Genomic DNA, 17,503 nt, shown 5'->3' with positions numbered 1-17,503 from the left:
GGAAGTTGTCTTGTGAGAGGCTTGTGATATTGGCTCATTCAAGGGGTATGGTTTTTGCCAGCTGTAAGAACCACCTTGTGTGGACTCTGAGAGGAGATAAATAGCAACCCACAGGCAGTGAGGCAATGCTTTTGCATCGCTACACCTAGCAATGGTTTACGTTGCTTCCCTGGTCTTCATTTTTTAGCACTTCACTTTACAGAGAGAAACACTCCAGAGAACTTACAGCACTCCAGCTGAGTCCACTGACTCGATTCGATGGAGTGTTGCTGTTTCTGCTGAATTGTGCCGCTGCTACTGGTTCGTGCTGCTGTTTGGTGTTTGTTATTTGACTGGACTGCTGTTATCCTGACAACAGGATGCAAAGTGGAATTGCCCTGAGGAACTACGTCTGGAAAGGTTCACCTTCCCTGCCCTAGTAAACTGTGTTCTCTCCTATCTCTGGTTGGTAGGTTGGAAGAGAGGTAAAAATAAAAAACCCTAAATAAAGTAGGGTTGAAAAAAAAAAGATTTTTTGAAAAAAAAATCTAAGCCTACACCCATGTGTATTAGACATGACAGCTTTCTCAAAACAGGACAAAAAAAAAAAAAAAGACAAGACATACCACGCACCAACAAAGGGCTCATCTGTCAGGAACATGTCATAATTGCAAACACGCATAATTTATAACAGACCTTCAAATAACCAAAGAAGCCCGTGTCTTCTAGCATATGAGCACACAGTACTGCTCCTTTTGTCTGTAACTTTTACTCAGTTTTTTTTCACCCGAGGGAGACCATTTATACTGTCTAGATTCATACATAAGCATTGTACTTTGGCTCCTGTTGTCAGTGTCTGTTTTCTGTTATGCTTCACATTCCAGTTGCTTATTGCTGCCATTTGGAAAGCAGTCCACTTTTGCATATTTCCCTTGTATCTTGTCATCCTTCTGTGTTCACTCAATCTTTTTTCTTTGGTGCATTTTATATACAGGTATGTTGCTGAAATGTACATATTAGGGTTTATCCAGAGAGCTAGCTTTGTTATGACAGCTGATTGAACTGTGATCTTATATGTACTTAATATAACCCTTCTGGCTTTCTTTTGATTGATGTTTCATATATATATATATATATATATATATATATATATATATATATATATATATATATATGCCCTTACCTTAATCTCTATGTGTCATCATACTTAATAGTTTATTATAGGCAAAGCATAGTCAGGTTTTATTTTTCACCGACTTCAACAGTTTCTGTCCTTTATATGTTCTCATGTAGAATTCCCCAAGTTTACTATAATCATTTGTGTGATTGTAGTATGGTATGATTATGACACGGTGGTGTGCTAATGTGTCACTCACATTTCCATTGCTGGGACAGAGTTTTCAAGGAGTAATTTAAATAGAGGAAAGGTTTATTTTGTCTTATGATTTCAGAAATTTCAGGTCACAGTTGTCTAGCTCCATCGCTTTTAGGCAACATGACGAAAGGGTAAGGCAGAAGAAATACCCTCACCTCACTACATACTGGAAGCAGAGAAGACTGGGAAGGGCAACATAAGATGCACCCTTAAATCCACAGCCCCCAGTGCCCACTTCCCCCAAGCAGGCTCCAAGCTCCAGTTCTCAGCTCCTCCCAATAAAACTGTCAACTTACAAGCTCAGTGGACTACTCTATTACACAGTAAAAACCCGTGTGAACAGGTACTTCCTCAGAGTCCCATAGTTGGTAGCCAACAATTGATACAGACATTCTGGGAGACAGTTCACAGTTGACTCACAGCAGCTAGCTACCGTGCTTCTGTTTTCTCTCACTGTACTCTTGCTTTGTTTTCCTCTTGTTCTGACTTCTCTGATTTTATGAGTCTTTTATATGATTTTTCTATTCTCCATCAGTCTATTAAATATACTGCACTTGATAAAAAACATAATGGTCACCTTAGGTTTGAACTACTCATTTACGCTATTCTAAGGCCTCTTCCAAACTGCACTGTATCATTTTATTTGGAATACAATACCATCCTTATGAAAGAATATATGATTCCTCTCTCCTATCCCATGTGTCTTTTGTGTCATTTATTTCATTTATTCACATGTTAGACATCATTATTTTAACTGCTATCTTAAAGGCGTAAAAAAGGTAAAATGTTTTATTTTGTGTATATTTATTTCCCTGATATTCTCTCTTTAAGTAAATCTTAACTTCTGGCCTATTTCATTTTTCTTGTCACTGAAGAACACTTCTCTGCTTACATACATTTGTGTTTGAAATATTTTCATTTGAATGTCTTTTGCAGAACAAATGTATCTCCATTAAATTCAGGTATATTACCCTTTTTATTATTCCTTGAATTTTGAGAGGCAGTGTCAGTGTCTCAGGCTATAAACTTCTGGGTTACTATAATTTTCTTTAAACATTTAAAAACATCTTACTCCATCTTTTTCTAGTTGCCTCGGTGCTGATCTCTCTCTCTCTCTCTCTCTCTCTCTCTCTCTCTCTCTCTCTCTATCTATCTATCTATCTATCTATTACATGTCTATGATTCTCTAGAGATAAAGTACAATTTTCACTGACTTCTTTTAAAATGTCTTTGTGTCCATATTTTCTCAAAGGAATTTGCTGTATCTAGCTCTGTGATTTGAGTCTTTAGACTGGTTGATATTCCTTAAGTTTTCTGAATCTCTGACTTCATATGTCCTTAATTTTGGAAAATTCTTGGTGATCACCTCTCAAATATTTATTCTTCTGTGTTCACTCTTTTGCCCTTTATCACTCCAATTTTTGTAAATTGTTACATAGTCCTTATTCTCAATTCCTTCTCCGTCCTCCCTCCCTCCCTCCCTCCCTCCCTCCCTCCCTCCCTCCCTCCCTCCTTCCCTCCTTCTTCTCATATTTCTGTTTTGGAAGTCCTTATTTTTTTTAACCCATATTCCTACTTATTAAATCTCTCTTCAGCTTTAGTCAGTCTCCCAATGAGACACTCAATGGCTTTCATCATTTATGTAATAAAGATGTAAAATTATATTTGTAACATTTTCCTTTAATTCGTAGAATGTTGTATCTCTGCTGAGAACATTCATCTGTTCTCATATGTTGCCTGATTTTTCCACTGAAATTCTTAAGGTATATAACACTCATTGGAAATTCAGTGTCTGAGTCCATCGCTTTGCCTGTAAAGACTTTGCTTCAGCAAGCCTTTTGGCAAGTCTTGTTGTTGTTGAAAGCCAGGCACGTTGCATCAGGTGATAGAGATCGAGAAGAGTCGTTTTTAGTGTAAAGACTTAACTTTTGCATAACTCAGAGTGCAGCTACTCTATGCACTATGGCACAGAGCTAACCTGCGCAGTCCTCTGCTGTCCTCCTTTCTAGCTGCCCTATCTTTGGGCGTCCGTTAGTCTTCTCCCCAAGGGAGCCAGTGCTTTGCAGACTTTCCACTGTCACCCACTGTGGCTGCATAGGATCTTGGTGGGTTCTAGCTAAGCACCAGTGATAGGGACACATTTATCAACTTCACAAACGTTCAGTGAATCTAATGTCCAAGTTGTGCTATTCATAGGTGTGTCTCCAAGTCACAAGTTTTGGTCTTCCTTCCTGTTTTGCACAAGATTGGCAAGGCAGGAAAAAAGTAATGAGAAGGGTGGGAAAGCTTCTTTTCTCAAGCTTAGATAAGGCAAAGCTCTGAATAAGTCCCAGAATATAGGGCTTTGCTAAGGGGTACTCTGAAAGTGTATTCATAGCCATAGATTGTAGGAGACATTGACAGGGCCAGTAGGAGTCCTTCCTCTAATCTCATTAATAAAAGAATTTCAGGACATGCACAATGGTCCAGAAAAGGCATGTATTTATTGAGAAAATTAATGCATACTCTGAGTGGCAGGGTGCATGATTTTGCAAGTAAGGACTGTCCCGCTGAAAGGTTAGAGACTATTAGCTGAGGGCTGTGACTTGTGGGGAGCTGCTTTTGTATAAATTAGGCCTAGAAATTTCATTAAGGTTAAACCATCCCAGGTCATGCACAGCTGATGGATAAAGTGTGGACTCCTGAGCAATTGGATTTGCTCTTTGGGACATTTTCTCTTACAATGTCCTGTACCAGTGAAGTATCACTAGTGGAAGGTCATATAGAAGCCCGTTGCGAGAAAACCTTAGTAGACTGTGTATGCTCCCTGGCAGTTTTGTGGCAGTGGTTTTGAGAATTTGGGTACATATCCTAGGAAACAAAGGCTCAGTATTTCTGATTGGATTTGTGATGTCCTTATTCAGTGCAAATCACAGAGGGGATAGCCAGTGAGGGGTTGGCCATCTCTAATCCATGCCTTCCTGCCTACTATGCCATTCTGGATTTTTCTTCCCATTAAGAGTAATGGGAATCTTTATTGGCTTTTCCCTGTGTGACCCTCATTGGATTCCCAACATTAAATCTTCCAGTATGCCTGTAAGAATGAGTCCTCCAGGAAACATTCCCACAATGCTATTTCCACGCTTAGCTGGCAGCGATTCCTCAGAAGTGTCCTTCCATTAATTATTGACACAGGGTCTTTTACTCCAGGCATATCCATGGGATCCCCATCTGCAGATTCAACTAATCAAGGGAGAGAGATGTTAAAACACAAAATTACATGCCTACATGTACAGATGTTTTTCATGCCATCAGTCTCTACTAAATACAATGTGTAACAACTATTTACATAGTATTGACATTTTATGAGCTGTTAGTGCTAATCTAGACATGACTTAAAGTACATGGGGGGGGGGCGACATATGTTACAAACAAGCACACCATGACTTTTATAAGGGGATTGAATAGGCCTGTATTTTGGCATAGGGGTGCTCCAGAAACAAATGGGAAGACTGTTCCTAAACTGTGACATTTGCTGTATCCTCAGAATGGAAATCATTTATCACACTCTTAAGTTCCCTTAAGAGTCTAAGAGAAACCACTGGTTGTACATTTGTCCTGTTCAGAGCTGTTTGTATTCAGTGCTGGAAAAGAAATGGCATTTCTGTTTTCACTCAGTTCAAAATGCTGTCTAAATTTCTTTTCATTTTTCTTCTTTTATGCTATAGCTTATATACAAGTGTGTAGCTTCATTTCCAAATATGTGGAGCCTTTCAAATATGTCCTGCTATTGATTACTGATTAAATTCCATTGTGCCAAAATAATAGACTTTGTAGATCTTGAATCTTTTGATATAAACTGAGATTTGTTTCCGGGCTCAGAATATAGTAGGTCTTTGTGAAAGTTCCACGTACACTTGGTAAAAAATATAAAATTAAGAGCCAGCCATTTTTTTTTGATAGAACATTTTATAAATTGAGTCAGATGACTCTGGTTCAGAAAATTGTTCATCTTCTATGTGAACAATGCTTACTTATTTTGTGTCCACTTGTGCCCCCACTGAGAGGTGAAGAAGAGTGATTGAGGGAGTGTGAAAGGAAAGAAGAGGGAAAGGGACAAGGAGAAAGGCAAGGAGAGTATAGCAGAAAGAGGGAGAGGAAGTGAAAGGAGCAGAGAGCAGAAGAGAGGAGGGGAGAGAAGGAGAGGGGAAGGGGAAAAGAGGAAAAAGCAGTGGAGTGAAGGTCAGGGGAGGGGAGGGGGCAGGAGGAGAGAGAGGAGAGGATTTGAATAGTTGGAGCTTTTTTTGTGGTTTTTTTTTTCCCTCTCAATTCTGTCAATTTTAGTTCCAATATTTTATGCTCTATTAGGTACAGAAATATTTATGACCATTGTGTTTCCTTAATGAATAGACATCTTTATTATCATAAAAATTAACAGTCTGCAATCTCTGAAATCTAGCTTTTCTTATATCAGTGGAACCATGTCCAAATTATCATCATACTGAGAGCTCCTAAACACAGGGCTGGTGTTTCTCAGAAAGAAGGAAATCCTGTCATATGGATTGTCCATGCCCTCCCATTGCAGGACCATGGGACCATGTGCCAGTGAGCTCCCGGGGACCCTGGGCTGCCGCTGATGCAGCAGCCACTGCTTTTCGGGTTGTGGCCCTGTGCAATGCGGGCCAAGGACATAGCGTTAGAGGAGGGGATGCTGTTCGAGTTGAGCCTGAGAGAGAGGACTGCACCACCCACACCACAGGTCATGGACCTCCTCTCATGGGCTGAGGCCATGCTCAGTGCCAAGAGTTGTATGGTGCAGAAGTGCATAGTAGGGGCAGCACAGAGGCGAGGGCTCATGGTGGCTGGAGCATGCGATGGAACGAGAAACTCCAAATCAACAGAGCCACAAGGTGGCCAGGACAAGGAGCTGAGCTGGGCCAACATCAATGGTTTCTGCGAGCTACTCAAGGAAGACTTTGAGGGGCCTCCACTTGCCACCTACTTGGTGGCCCACAAGATCCAGTACCCACAGGAGTAGGTGGTCATCCAGGCCTTGACGGCTGTGACAATCTGGCAAATTGAACAGGAGCAGGAGAGCTGGCCCTGAGGACACAAGAACAGGAGAGCTGGCCCTGCCCTGAGGATGTGGGAGCAGGTGAGCCAACCCTGGGGACATGGGAGCCTGAGAGCTGGCCCTGCCTTGAGGACACAGGAGCTGGAGAGTGGGCCCTGCCTTGAGGACATGGATGCTAGTGAGCTGGCCCTGCCCTGAGGACATGGGAGCAGGAGAGCCAGCCCTGCCATGACAAAAGCTGGCCCAGCCACGATGACATGGGAGCAGGAGAAGAGGTGCTTCCCTGAGGACATGGAAGTGGGTGAGCTGGCTCTGCCCCAAGGACAAGGGAGGGGACCCTGATCCAGGGCTCTGAGTGGACCTCACCCCAACATCTACCCCATATGTAATCTGTTGGAACACATGAAGGGGCCAGACCTGCAGATTCAAAGATTAAGAATCTCCTTGACACACAGCAACAACGGGATATCCGACAGCAGTGCCAGTGCAGATCCAGTAACAGTAGTGTGGGCCACAAACCAGACCCATGACTCCCAACAATGAACATTTGAAAGTAAACATATGTGGACAAAAGGCTAAACTGCGTGATACACTACAGCTTCTATGACAAGATTTTTGGTTTGTCTGTTTTTATTTTACTGTGAGGAGGAGGAGGGAGATTTTGGTACATGATATGTAAATCACAGATATTCAATAAAAGTAAAATTTAAAAATTGGGAAAATGGTTGAACAATTGGAAAAGTTGTGAGTGGATATGCGAGAGTTTGAGAAACAAAAAGAATGGGTGAAACAGGATAATCAGAAGGTTCACCCAATTCTCTCATTTTGGAAAGGATTGCAGAGTTGGCTGTGCAACTAGAGAGTTTACAGGTAGAGTTTGAAGGGGTTGGAAGGCAAAAAGCACCACTGGGAAAGGGAGAACACCTTGTAACCGAGAGATGGAGTTTAGTGTGAAGTTCACAGAGCCCCTGGGTGGGCTGGGGAGCCGGAAGGAGCAGAAGGCCATACAGGGTGAAAGGGTTGAAGAGAAACCACCCATTTCAAGAAAAAAAAAAAAGTTAATCTTCAGCAAACTGAGCTGCCAGAGGAGCAGCCTCAAGTAAAGAGATCATCACCATTAGCTTTCCCAGAGCTGATAATTGCCCCCTGTGGTCTTTGCCAGTTGTTAATGGTCTGGGTCGGCCTTATGCATTACAAAGAGGACTATGAGGAAGATAAATACAAAAACCATGAGAAAGAAGGTTGGCCTATGGCATTTTGGAGAGACCACCAGAGATGGACAGTGTGGCAGCTTGGAGGTGGACAGAGAGAAACATTTCAGTACAGTGAGCCTGCTTGCTTTGAATTGTTCCAAAAATAGCCCATTGACCCTAAACAGCTGGGAAAAGTAAATGGCTCTGCACCCCCTCTCCCCACTAACCTTCTTTTTCATACCCATGATTAAGGGGTTGGCAGAAGGGAGGTAGAGGCTTCAGTACTCCAATAAAATAGAGTTTAATAACAAGTGTCAACAATGTCTGTTTACAATGATCACTGTTCTGTGTTTTTCTTATTTTTCCTTTATATTGATTACCTAGATAAGTGGATCTTTCTATTGTTGACTCCTTAGGCTTATACTACGTACTTAGTACAATTTATATAAAGTTATTAATAAAACATTGGTTAGAAAAGGAGTTAGGGATGAGCAAATAGGTCTTTAACCCAAACACTGGCACTTTGCAAGAACTAATAATCTGCTACAAAGCAAGTCTCACTGCCTGTGCTTAGGTGCATGACTAACAGCACACTCTGGTATTTGGCTCTAATTCCCAGACTATGAATTTGGCTTAGAGGAGGTAGACATTTGAGACACTGGGTCTTTACAGTATGCCCCTTTTCTGCCATGTGCTCCTTGAATCCAAATGAGTGGATGGCAAAGGCTTTGCAGAAAATGAATACTTAATATGGGTGCATAGGCATAGATTTAGCTTACTTACTAAACTGCACACCCATGGAATTCTTTTTTTTTTTTTTTTTTACCCATTTTTCATCACCTCACCTCTGTAATATTCTGTGTTTCAGATAGCCATCTGGGATAATAATGTATCCCTTCATAAAAGGACAAAGCTATCACTGAAATCTTGCAATTCCCAGGTTGTCTGACAGTTATTAATAGAAGATCAGCTGTGACAAAGTGATGTTTGTGTCCTAAATTTGCTAAGGCAGACTAAAGGTCTGTCCTGTCAAACTGGGGAATGTGGGGACAATTAAAGTGGCATCTGCGGAGATAACATGCATATGAGAGGAAGGAGACTCAGTGTACCCAGACACCGATAGAGAGCTTGTGTAGAGCTCTTGGATTAGGCTTCTAGGGATATTGACCATGGGAAACAGAAGAGGCGGGGACAGCGAACAAGCCTGGTTATAGAGATGAGCTAAGTGCTTGTCTTTCCCGTCTTATTTTTGTGATCCTTGTCTTTGAGACACTAGTGGAACACACGGGAAGCTTTGCATGGAATTTTTACCTAGATTGTAATAAACTTAATAATACTAAATTGATTTCAGATCTCTACCTGTAGTTCAGAAAATGTGGAGTATAACAAAAGAAGTAATTTAGGTTACCATAGTAGTGATAGATGAGGAATTTTCCTTTCACTAACAGTGGTACATCTTGCTCCCTAATTTATGTACTGTAAGTAAAACTCTTATCTTCTTATAACTCAATTTATCATAATTTTAGTTCTGTCTTTTACAGAAATTGGAAGAAACTCAGTGAATTTCCTTCCTGGACTTGTATTCTTGGGATCTAGGGGGAAAAACACGTGTGTGTGTGTGTGTGTGTGTGTGTGTGTGTGTGTGTGTGTGTGTGTGTGACTGCATGCCTGCATAGTCTATTGCTTCTGAAACTTCCCTATCAAATATAATCTGTTCAAAATATTTTTAACCTCAAAGCTAGGAAAAAGCATATTTCATGGAAACTAATGAATATCTTCTTAGTAAAAAACACCTTGAATGATGTTAAATACTTGACACTAAAAAGTTTCCCTCAAGAACCTGGAACACACTGGCACAGGAGACAATGTCCTGAACAGAACACCAACAGCCCAGGCCTTAAGGTCACCAATTAATAAATGAGACCTCATGAAGCTAAGAAGCTTCTGTCAGGCAGAAGACACTGTCAACAGAACAAAGCGACAGCCTACAGACTAGGAAAAGATCTTCACCAACCCTACATCTGACAAAGGTCTAAATATCCAAAATATATGAACACCGCCAAACCAAATAACCCAATTAAGAAATGGGGCTCAGAATTAAACAGAGAATTCTCAACAGAGGAATACTGAATGCCTGAGAAACACTTAAGGAAATGTTCAACGTCCTTAGTCATCAGAGAAATGCAAATTTAAATGACTCTGAGATTTCATCTTACATCCATCAGAATGGCCAAGATAAAAAAACTCAAGTGACAGCACATGCTGGCAAGGATATGGTGGGAGTGCAAACTTGTACAACCACTTCAGAAATCAATCTGGCACTTTCTCAGAAAACTGGGAATAGGGCTACCTCAAGACCCAGCTATTACACTTCTTGGAATATAACAAGAAGATGCTCCACCACACAACAAGGACATATGCTCAACCATGTTCATAGCAGCTTTATTCACAATATCCAGAACCTAGAGACACCTAAATGTCCCTCAGTGGAAGAATGGATAAATAAACTGTGGTTTATTTACTATGGAATACTACTGAGCTATTAAAAATTAGGAAATCCTAAAATTTGTGCGTAAATGGATGGAACTAGAAATGATCATACTGAGTGAATTAACCCAGACTCAAAAAGACTCACATGGTATATACTCACTTATAATTGGACACTACCCCAACAGGGATGTCTCCTGAAATTCTTCACTTAACAGGAGATTATGATAGATGTGAGGACTTCTTATTGGGACTCTAGGTGAGAGAGGTATGGGAGAATAAGGAATTAGAAGGATCCAGAGGGTCCTAGAAACCTACAAGAAGAACGTCATGATGGGCGGATCTGGACCCAGGGGGGTCTGCTCAAGCTACTGCACCAACCAAAGACAATGCATACCGTAAATGTTGAACCACTACTCATATCTAGCCAAGGGACAGGACGTTATCCACAGTTGTGTGGAGAGCGGGGACTGACTCTGACATGAACTCTGGTGCCCCATATTTGACTACTCAGAAAAGGACAAGCAGACTACCAAGATGAGAGTTGATAGGCTGTGACCATATGGTGGGGAGGAGGTCCCCTTCTCTCACAGACCTAGGGAAGTGGAATAGGGAGAAAGAGGGAGAGATGGAGGAAAGGGAGGATACAAGTGAGGGGATAACAATAGAGATGTAATCTGAATAAATTAATTTTAAAAAGTTTCCCTCAATCTAACAAGCTGGGTGTGGCAATATTTTTGATCCTTGTGTGCATGTACTACATTTCATGTGCGACATAGTTTAATGCCCATAGAGGTGTTCACTAAACAATGCCATATGCTACATGCCATAAGCCGTGGTTCTTAAACATGCTAATCTTCTAGGTAGATATGAGAGAGACTCTCTGCTGTGTAGTGTAGCCTGTTTCAAGTCAGTGATGTTTACGATAAGCTCTGACATAGCATGGAGGAGAAGAGTAAATACACGTCTAACAGATTTGGTCATTGACATGAGCTTACCTAATGCAGACTTCAGCAAACACTTTTCAAAAATCCTTTTAACTTCCAAAGAACTTGGTATGGAGGATGAAAATGAACCAAACAGTATCTTTCCCCTTAAGCAAATTCCTGTGATGAATCTGGAAAGAATGACAAAGAACCACATGGAACAATTAGAACATTGATTTTTTTAAAGATATGAAGGATTTTGCTATAAGTATTGCACATGGCAGACATATAAAGATAGAAATCCACTGCAAACACTCAAGGAGACAAAAGGAGACAAAAAAGTTTTCTTTTGGAAAACTGTGGTGAAAAAAAAAGTATCATCATGGAAAATAACAGACTTCACACTCCTTGCCTGCACTGGAAGCTGCAAAGTGAGGCTGATCTATATGCACCTGTCACCTGCCAAATGCCTTATCAGAGCAGCGAGGGCTGGTACACTTCAGATGGATGCTAAATAGTAACAAAATATAATCTAGAGGACAGCCCAGGTTTATGCTCATATACTTCCCGCTATATTTATTTTTAATTCTTCTTAAATGTTCACTGAGACTGAATGTATGGATTTGTCTAAAGTGTGGCATCGTGTGACGTGTGCAAAGTAATGAGATTTACCAGCTCAAACAACAAAACTGGTGTTTGCGACTATGCTGGAAAGAATTAGCTGTGAGGTTGACCGGGAATACGTTACGTCTTACGCTTGGCGATTCAACTCAGTACTCAAAATGCATGAGTTTTGAAAAGCCATCAGAAGCTCTGGTCTGTGAAGTCTGCCGGTCCTGTGAACACGTACAGCTTCCACCAACTAATGTAGTAACAAGAGCGTGTAACATGTTAATCTAATTGGCACAATGGTAATTTAATTCAGGCCCCCAAATGTGACAATGATCCATATTTCACAGCATCATGCATTCTGTGAACAGATGAGAAAATTGTGTTTATCTGTAACCCATAGGCAGTAAGCAGAGATAGATTATCATTTCAGTGCATTTATTTTCTCATATAATTGGTTAAGGGCTGTGCTCAGCTAGGGTATCAAATCCAGTCAGTAACAATGCATTGGCAGCTTGTTATTGCTTGACAAACCCCACTGTAAAGACTACGGCTCAATCCTGCCTGCTCACTGCATTTCTCCACTCCATCTTCTCAACTTCATCAGAAATGATATGTTATAAACAGACATATTTATCTTCCAGATAATCCCAAATGGTTGGAATAAAGAGCCCGACACCAATTTGAAGTTTTTCTTCCTCTCTTTCCTAATCATTTATTGGAGAAGAAAAATTGCCCTAGAAAAATGGGGTTTTTACCTCATGTTCAATCAATCCTTGGTGTATTTCTCTTATTCTCTGTCCAACTGCAAACATGCCACTATCAAGATTGATATGAAACTCAGCCTCAGGCCGAGCTCTAGGTTTGAGTAATGACAAATCCCTCAGCATTTCCCCCATAGGTCTGTTCTTTTTTTGGATATGTTTGCCCTCCAGGTATACACACTAGAAAAGCTCACCTGCCAGTGACTATAAATCAAAACTTTTTGACATCTGATTGACACACTACTACCAGTTGGCTTTTCTGTGGGATAAGGGTCTGGAGTATTGAAATGGGGTCTCATGTGTCTAGGCTGGCCTTGAACTTGCTATGTAGCCAAGGATAACACTAAGTTCCAGGTCCTCTCGCCTCTACCTCCATGCACTGAGATTGAAGGACCACATCATCACATCCAATTACTTGACTTCTTGGTGTGTTATTTGATCTTTTACACTATTAGAAGTCCTTTCCTTGCAGGGAGCTGCTTTCTGTAAAATGGAGATTGCTTATAATTGGAATCTGGTTTAAATATCTTGAGAAGAAAACAATGAAGAAAATGAAAAATAAATTAAGGCCAATGGTGTCCCAATACTAGATTTTATTAATAACATCACAAATAGTTTGCTTGATGAACAACTCAAAATAATGTCTTTACATGATTCATTTTCTAAAGATTTGATATGGTTCTCTGGAGATTAGGGTATCTGATGATTCAATAGATCCCATGGTTCTCAACCTTCCTAATACTGTGACCCTTTAATACAGTTCCTCATGTTGTGGTGACCCCCCAACCATAAAATTATTTTGCTGCTACTTCATAACTGTAATTTGGATACTGTTATGAATCGTGATGTAAGTGTTTGATACGTAACCCTCCTCCAAAGGGGTCACCACCCACAGGTTACAATACAGCTGCAATGCAGCCTTCTGCCCACATAGCTCTTATGTGTGAGAACAACAGACTTGGGCTCTGATTCTAGCATTTGCTCTGTTATGTGAATTTTTCTTTGGAAACGAGCCATCTTCCCTTTAGACACTCACCTGTTCGTTTATACTTCACTTTAGTGAGAGCTTGTGTTCCCTTAAAAAACACAGTTATGTTATGTTAATATGTTTTTGTTTTAATCCAAGGTATGGGATAAGAGGCTGCCTCACAGCAGATTATGATTTGCCTGGTGTACCAGCAGGGGCATGATCTTTGCCAGCTGCAGATTCCTTACTACTGGGGACCCTGAAGAGGGTATAAATGGGAAAGCCTCAAGAGGGCCTATGGCAGCTGCTTCTCCTGTTGCAGCCCCCACTGCTTTTGGTTTGTCCTGCTGCTATGCTTGCTCTTGTTGGGTTTGCTGAACTTCTGGGTATCCTGATGAAGGAGACTGGGTTTGCCCCTGAGGCACTACATCCCTATTCAGCAGGAAGTAGCCACAGAAGTCTATGCCCCCTTCCCCTTCTAACATTCTTTCTCTCCTACCTAGTGTTGGGCGATTTGAATGACTTAGGGTGGGCAAGGGTCGGAACAGAGGTAGAGGTATAAGAACCCAGTAAAATAGATTTAGAAATATGCCTACAGGTGGCTCCGAGACATAGGGCAAGGAAAAATTGGAAATTTGGCTTCTGATGCCATAGAGGACACAGCAGGGTATGAAAGAATGTCAGAAAAAGATTTACTGTAACTACTGCTGCTAGGTTCTCTCCTGCTTTGCTCCCAAAGGGGGATTTTCTTTTACTTCTTCTTCTTCTTCATCATCTTCTTGCTATATTCTATTTCAAAAAAGGTTGGGAGAATGGCTGAACAATTGCAAAAGTTGCAAGTGGATATGGAGGGGGTCTAGAAACAAATTGTAAAAATTGGATGAAATAGGAAGACCAGAAGGCTCACTCTATTCCGTCCTTTTTGAAAGGTTTGCAGAACCGACCGCACAACCTCAGAGTTTACAGGTAGAGGTTGAACTACTTGGAAAGCAAAAAGCTCCAGAGAGTATAACAAAAGTGTTCAAACCTGGTGACTGAGAGGAGCTTCCTGTAGGATGAAAGAGGGAAACAAAATGGGCTGGAAGGCATATCGGTGCTCCGTCCTTTGCCAAGCACTTTCAGTTTCAAGTCCCCACAGCCTCTTGGCCGGGAGGAGAGCCAGGAGGAGCAAAAGGCCATACAGGGAGACAGGGTTGAAGAGAACCAGCCTGTTACAAGAGAAAGCGAAGCCTTCACAGACTTCTTGCAGAGATTGGATTTTACCTGTAAACAAAGCTGTATCAGACCCTAGTTCCAGACAGGTGTTGGTAGAGAACTTGATGTTTGAGAATACAAATATGAAATGTAAGAACGCAATTAGACCAATAAAGGCCTTAGCAGCACCAATTGATGAATGGATAAGAGACACAGTTGGCTGTCATGAGCATCATGCCAACACCACAGGACAAGCTATAGCTAAAGGTCTCATATATCAAAATACCTGGTGCTTTAATTGTGGTGAATTTGGCCATTTGGGAAAAAAAATTGTAAGATTAAAGCCCTCAGAGATAAAAATGGCTACCGTGTTAATTTTGAGGAATACTGTACTTTCAGTTGTAGACAGATACAAGCAATTTCTGGTAGCAATGGATGCCTAGGCTTCCTGGGGTTTGTAGACAACATGGTAAAGGGTAGCACTGGACTAATGAGTGCAGCTCCAGGAAGAACATAGGAGGTAAGCTCTGCCCAAAGGGAAAGGAACTGAGGGGTCTGCCAACTCCAGGTCCACAGGAGGTGGGGGAGAATCGTAACAGATTTTAGGGCCATGAATAGAATAATTCAACCAATGGGTCCTTTACAGCCTGGAATTCCTTTACTTTCTTTGTTACCAAAAATCATGGACTGTAATACTAATTGATTTAAAATATTGCCTTTTCAAAATCCCTTTGCATAATCACAGTAAGGAAAGGTTTGTTTCCCTTTATCACCTACTTGTAACAACAGTAGTCCAGTAAAGAGATAGCATTGAAAAGTGTTTCCACAGGGAACGTTAAATAGTCCAACACTATGTCAATATTTTGTGCAACAACCACTGGAAATAATTTGTAAGTATTTTCCTCAATCAATTATTTATCTACATGGATGATATTTGTTAGCTGATTCTGATTCAGACACTTTAGAGAAGATGTTTAAGGAAAAACAAAGAATTCTACCACACTGGGGGTTATAGATTACTCCAGAAAAAAAAAAAAACCCACAGAGGTGAGATTCTGAAAAAAAAAAAAAAAGAAAGAAAAGAGATTCTATAAACTATTTGGGTTGTAAAATAAGTTAACAAAAATTTTGACCCCAAAAGGTATGAATCCATAGATGAGTAGAAAATTCTTAATGATTTTCAAAACTTAATGGGAGATATTAATTGACTGTAGCCTACAATTGCATTAACTACTCATAAGTTAATTAATTTGTTTCAAACCTTACAAGGAGATTCAGACTTGTAACCATTAGACCAAAATGGTTAACAGCTGAAACAGAAAGAGAGTTAACTCTGGTTGAACAGAGACTGCCAAGTGCATGTGTGGATCAAGTTGATTCTAAACTTTATTTATTTTGGTTATTTTGCCTTTAATTCATTCTCCTACTGGGCTCATTATGCAAAGTAAAGATAGTATTCTTTTCTTAGCACATAAACAAAATAAAAATTTAAAGACTTACATAGAAAAGTTTTCTGAATTAATCATAAAAGACAGAGTACCAACTATGACAATTGTTAGGAATAGATGCAGCTGAAATTCTAGTGCCATAAATGTCTTTATGGATAATCAATGAAGATTGGCAAAGAGCTTTCTGTAACTATTTAGGAGAAATTAATAACAAATACCCTAAAATCAAATAATTACAGTTAATAAAGAGAACTAGTTGGAGTCTCTCATGTATTGTAAATTCCTGAAGCATCTATATTCTGTGCTGATGAAAATAAGTTGGGAACTGCAGGCTAGAAGTCAGGCGAAATAAGCAAAGTGATCCAAAGCCCATATGCCTCAGTTAAAAACTCAGAGTTGTGTGCAATTTCCTGAATCTCTTAATATAATTACTGATTCTCAGTATGCAGAAAGAGTTGCTGTGTATAGAGAAACTGCTGAATTTGTTCCTGATAATTCAGAATTAACTTTGTTATTTATGCGATTGTAATAGGCAATCAGAAGTAGAAACTGTCCATTTTATATTACTCATATTCAGTCCCATCCAGTTTTACCAGGTCCATTGCTACAAGGAAATGAGGAAGTTGAATAATTATTAATAGGAAATAAACCTCAAATTTTCATGAAAAACACCATCATCTTTAAACCTTTACTGGTTTAAAGAAAAAAAATTTTCTCTGACTTAGCAACAAGACGAAGATATGATAAGGAACTCTCCTACTTGTTTTCTATATAACCAAACTCCATTTCCTGCCAGAAGCAACCCAAGGGGTACCAAAAGAAATAAAATATGGCAACAGATGTGTTTCATTTTACAAAATTTGGAGAAGTAAATGTGTACCCCATACCACTGATACATATTCGGGGTTTCAATGGGCAACTGCTCTGAGTTCTGAAAAAGATGATTGCGTGATTACACATGTATTGCGAATAATGGCAGTTATAGGGATACCTGCACAAATTAAGACTGACAATGCCCCTGCATATATATCCGATAAGATAAAGAAATTACTTGCATATTATAATATAAAGCACATTGTGGGTATACCACACTTCCCTACAAGACAACCAGTTGTAGAAAGATCTAACTGTGCTTTAAGAGGTGCTTATTGAGCAAAAAGGAAGAGGTATATACTCCCAGGGACAGACTAAGTAGTCTTCGTTAACTTTAAATTTTCTTAATGTTAGTGAAACAACCAAACCAAAAACAATAACAACAGCTGAAAGACATCAGGTAATAGAAAAACCTGTGGAATTAACTTAAGCTGTATGCTATAAGGATGTGTTGACATTAGAATATAAACCTGCAATAGTTTTGCAGTGAGGGTGTGGATTTGTTTATGTTTCTAAAGGGAATGAAAAAAAAACTTATAAAAAATAGATTTGACCAGGGAAGTCTCCTGCTAGCTGAGGCATGAATGTGTCTAAACATATATGTGTAACACACACACACACACACACACACACAC

The 17,503-nt window shown here is 40.1% G+C and overlaps 1 long non-coding RNA gene across 2 annotated transcripts in view; it reads right to left on the bottom strand.

The window, feature by feature from the left end:
• Positions 1-3,834: 3,834 nt before the first annotated feature.
• Positions 3,835-17,503, bottom strand: part of LOC311592472 — a 65,266-nt gene continuing 51,597 nt past the window's right edge. For both annotated transcript variants that reach the window (XR_014777422.1, XR_014777423.1), the window contains 2 exons: positions 11,086-11,204; positions 3,835-4,576 (listed from right to left, as the gene is read on the bottom strand). This is a non-coding gene — a long non-coding RNA (uncharacterized lncRNA). The remainder of the gene's footprint in view (positions 4,577-11,085; positions 11,205-17,503) is intronic.

This window comes from Acomys minous (genome assembly GCF_964271855.1).
Source record: "Acomys minous genome assembly, chromosome: 2".
Classification (NCBI taxonomy): Eukaryota; Metazoa; Chordata; class Mammalia; order Rodentia; family Muridae; genus Acomys; species Acomys minous.
This window is presented reverse-complemented; position numbering and strand designations above follow the sequence as displayed.